This window comes from Vipera ursinii (genome assembly GCF_947247035.1).
Source record: "Vipera ursinii genome assembly, chromosome: 4".
Classification (NCBI taxonomy): Eukaryota; Metazoa; Chordata; class Lepidosauria; order Squamata; family Viperidae; genus Vipera; species Vipera ursinii.
The window spans coordinates 52,042,845-52,047,335 of record NC_139514.1 but is presented as its reverse complement, the minus strand read 5'-3'; the positions used below and the strand labels follow the sequence as shown (position 1 = coordinate 52,047,335).

General features: G+C 38.1%; 1 long non-coding RNA gene across 1 annotated transcript; it reads left to right on the top strand.

Annotated features, from left to right (window-relative positions):
* The first annotated feature begins 791 nt into the window (after nt 1-791).
* Nucleotides 792-3,289, top strand: LOC310640207. The gene is made up of 3 exons (XR_014492498.1): nt 792-1,320; nt 1,737-1,887; nt 2,657-3,289. It is a non-coding gene; the product is annotated as an uncharacterized lncRNA (long non-coding RNA).
* Nucleotides 3,290-4,491: the final 1,202 nt, after the last annotated feature.

The following is a 4,491-nucleotide window of genomic DNA, read 5'->3' as shown; positions in this document are numbered from 1 at the left end:
ATTTGAAATTTAAATATACAAAGCTGAAATAAGACCATGAAGGATATCTGAGTTGAGCATTTGTCTATGTTTTAACTACCCTCATACTAATATAAAAACATAAGCAAAGTCTTTATTTATTGTTCTACATTCTACCAAAGGTTAGGGTTTGGGAGGAAGTCAAGGCAAGTGGGTTAGGCAGATAGACATTTTTAGCCTAGTTAAATTAGCTAAAAAGACATTCTGAGCACTAGTACATTTCAAAGGACCAACACCTGTGATTGGAATGATACAATGAATTATTTTTACATTTTCTTCTATAGTGAAATTCAAAATGGGTCAGATCTTCCCCAGGAAAAACCTACAAGACATTCAGAATAAAGGATTTATGCTATGCCACATCGAACGGAAGAGTTGCTGTGAAATTAAAATTTTCTAAGATTTCATGCAATTCAGATAGATGGTTGGTAGGTAGGTAGGTAGGTAGGTAGGTAGGTAGGTAGAGGGGAATGGATGAATAGAGAGATAGAGACAGACAGACAGGCTGGTAGGCAGAGAGACAGAGAGACAGACATAGATGATAGTTATTTGTAAAAATAATAAAGGTGAAATATAAATAAGTAAATGTAAATGAATGTATGTAACACTAACTAGCAATAAGAAGACATGTTGAAAATCCTTAATCTCATAATACAAGGAGAGGCTCAGCTATAATTACACCTGGGAAGCGGTCAGCATCCTACACCAAGTCTGGAAATTGAGTCATGGCAACTGGACATCTTTTCTTTTTTGGTTTAAAATGTTTCATTGCTTAAGTAACTTTTTCGCATTCAAGAGACAATAAAAAGGAAATAAAAAAACTCAGAGTACCTCCTTGCCAGCAATCAATCAGTAAATAATACCCTAGTCAGGGAACTACCAACTCAGACAAACAATCAAGCATAAACAACCTAATCAAGGAATTCCCAAGGAGAAAACAACAACACCCAGCAACATTGACAGGGTAAGCCATTAGTGTGTAAACAGAGGGCAAACTTCACTCCCTATTAGCACTGAAGTTGTTACCTAGTTGGGTAAGGAAACATCTGCAAGCAAAGAACCAAGCTCTGAGAGCACCCAGTATTTTAAGCAAAATAATGCTCTAATGGAGCACAAGAAACAGAATTATGGTACAGAATAAAATTTATTCTACTCTGAACTTTTTTACAATGCTTATGAAGTAACAGCTGCGCTATGCCATAGATGCTGATCCATAATGTAAATGATAATTTTCTACTTTTAACTCATTTTCTCTTTTGCCTTGCAGTTCATGCAAAACTATTTGGAAAGACAATTAAAAGGGTAAGAAATTGCCACCATTCTAAAAAAAAAAAGCAACTTCCCCTCTTCATTCTAACATTGCAAAAAAGGCATTTTTTCCTAGGGATATAATTACAAATTAGTTTATCAAAGCAGATCTTTTTAGGAAGACCTTTACACAATAAGTGTGCATTTTAACTTGAAACAAACAACCAAATAACAAAGAATGTGTATATATAGGACTAACTTTTCTCTCAATGCTGCTAAACAATCTCCACCTCCAGACAACATGGCTCATGGTTGAATATACAGATTTTAAATCTAAGCCAAATGTTGTCACCTCCATAAAGGTGAGGAAATATCAACACACATTCTCAAAATGGCTGTTTCAAGAATAGCTTTATAAATTCTTTTGGGATTAACCCATCTGATTCTTTCTTCTTTTACATTCTGGGTAGGATGTATTGACTAAAGGCCAGACTAGTCCCCACTTTTCTCAACATGACAGTATTGTGGAATCAAGCAAGGATTTCCTGAAAACTTATCCTTTAACTGGGAAGAATTTCCAAAAAGCAGCACTCCAGCCTTCCAAGAAATCAAAGAAAAGAGGTACATCTTTTGACGGGGAACAATGCCAGTTTGATATTGTAAGCATCAAAAAACTTGAATTTAAATTTAGAAATGCATACAGAGATCTGGATTCTGAAGTTTCTGATAAATTATAATTGATCTTGGGAATCATAATTCTGACCCAGCCATTACTGCATTCAGCCACTGATTGCAGAAAAACCATTCCTATTTTGAAAGTTTATATCCCTGCTTGTACCACTGCAGTATCAGTTAGACTCGGTAGAATCTTCTAATTTTCCCTAGATCAAGATAAGCCAGAGCTGCAGAACACATGTCGTAAATCATAGATCAATACAACTTTTCCCAAACTGCTACTAACTAGATACATTGGAACTGAATTTCCCTGACTTTTTGTCAGCAGGGCTAAATGGTGGGAATGCTAGTAAGTATAATTTTAGTGTATCTGAAAAGTCCCAGATTGGAGAATGTCAGATGGAAGATAATGAGGAATTATCCAGCGGTGGGATTCAAATATGTGAACATCTGTGTGGATACTGCTTCCGGAAGTCCACTCTGAGCCTGGGCAACAAAAAATTAGCTACTGGTTCTGCCGAAGTGGTGCGAACCGGCTGAATCCCGCCACTGAAACCATTCCGTGTGACATTTCAAAAAGCAGATACAGTAGATGTGAATGGCTGACTGAAAGTATTCCTTGAGCAAAGGTAAACAAAAGCTATATTAGAGAGAGGTTTGTGTGAATCATACTTTAACTGGGCTTTTCAAGTGATCTTTTTTTTTTCTATTCCAGCCTGTTTTTGGAAATACTGTGTGCAAAGCAAGTAATTGCTTGAAAGTGTCGACTCAGCAAACCATTCTGGTGATTACAGAATTGAAGCCTGACAATGAAATCTTTGGAATCTGAAGACTTCTTCCAAGCAGTGATTAGTGCAAATAACAATTTGACCTTTGTGTTCATACATATTTAAAACACATCTCGGTATTTAAGGCTTGTACTATTTTTAAAAAATATAATAATATAATAAAATAATTTTTATATGAACCATGGTATATTAATGGAATCTTGTCAGGAATAAAGTGTTACATCTTTCTGGATGACAACATAGAGGTTTCTTCAAATAATGCAAAAGAAAAAAAACATATGCTCTCTAGGACTGAGGATATCCATAGAAAGTGCTGGGAAATGCCTAGGACAGTGATGGCGAACCTTTTAGAGACCGAGTGTCCAAAACCCACCCCGCCCACTCCCGCTCCCGCTCCCACCCCACCCACAGGGCCAACCACCTCCTCCATGGCCCGCTGCAGCAGATCACCCAGGCGGTCCTGCAGCACCATGGCGGCCATGCCCTCCACCCACACTCCGTAGCATCATCTGCGCACAATGGGGCACAAGGGCGGAGTCTTGTCCTTGCTGTCCGGCTGCCATGTCTTTGGCTGTGCTGCTCCATGCAGGCCGCGCCCAGGGGCGACTCTCCTCTGGGGGGGCTGCTGGTCAGGAGGGGGCAAGGGGGAGGCGGGGGCTGGGGGGGAGGCGGGGCTGGGACAACAGCACACGTACCTACAGAGAGGGCTCTGAATGCCACCTCTGCATGTGTGCCATAGGTTCGCCACCACTGGCCTAAGATATCTAAGTAATTTGTATGTCTGTAGCTTGGAATGTTATTATCCATAGCACTTCTTTTGATCCACACGCTGCTTTTAGATGCAATAAATCTGTGTCCAAAATAGATCTGAATTATAGATTTGGCCTATATGCACATACTTTTCTAGTCTTCTATTCATCCCAAATTTACAACTGTTAAATTTCTTGCAGCTTAATTTGGACCTAGACTCAGAAAATTACTAACCCCCCTTTTTTTTTCTTTATTCAGTTGCAACATCGTAATTTTAATGTTCTTGACACTTTAATATTTGTACAATGTGATCTAAACACCACTCCAAGTCCATGCACAAATCTCTGAACCTTGAACCATTACCTTGATCCTTTCTGGTTCTTTGGCAGGAGCAGCCTGAATGTTCGAGAAGAGTTGCAGTCTGCCAGTCAAACATCTTTTTTCTCCTGTCTAAAAAGCTAATATTTCAAAATTCACAGATATCAAGAACTTTGAGAAATATAGTTTTCAGTGTTGGTATAACATTCTAATTGTGTGCATGGAATTTTCTGTGTCTGGAAAATAGATTTTTTCAGGCTCTTGTGCCTTAAATGGTATCATGACAGATGTGTGTATATACATCCATGAAATTTTGGTTGGAAAACTATATTTCTTTTCTATGTGAGATGCTGTCATTCACTATATCAGTAAGAACAGTAGCACTAATATACTTATTTTGCTAACAGTTTGGAAAAATGCAATAATTAGTAAATATAGCAGAATGTTTGTCAGATGACATTAGGAAACTCATCGACCCTTGAGCATTGTTAAAACATCTCTGTTCAGGAATAATGAGTATTGCAAGGTGACTATTATATAATGAGGAATATAAAACACAGGACGTGAGAATCCACAAGCACCTTTCAAAATCTTCTTTAAAAATCAATTTTTACTTACAAATGGCTATGTAAACTGCTTGCAAAATGACAAGGTGCTGGTCTGGTACTTGATTAGCAGAAATTGGATAGCTACT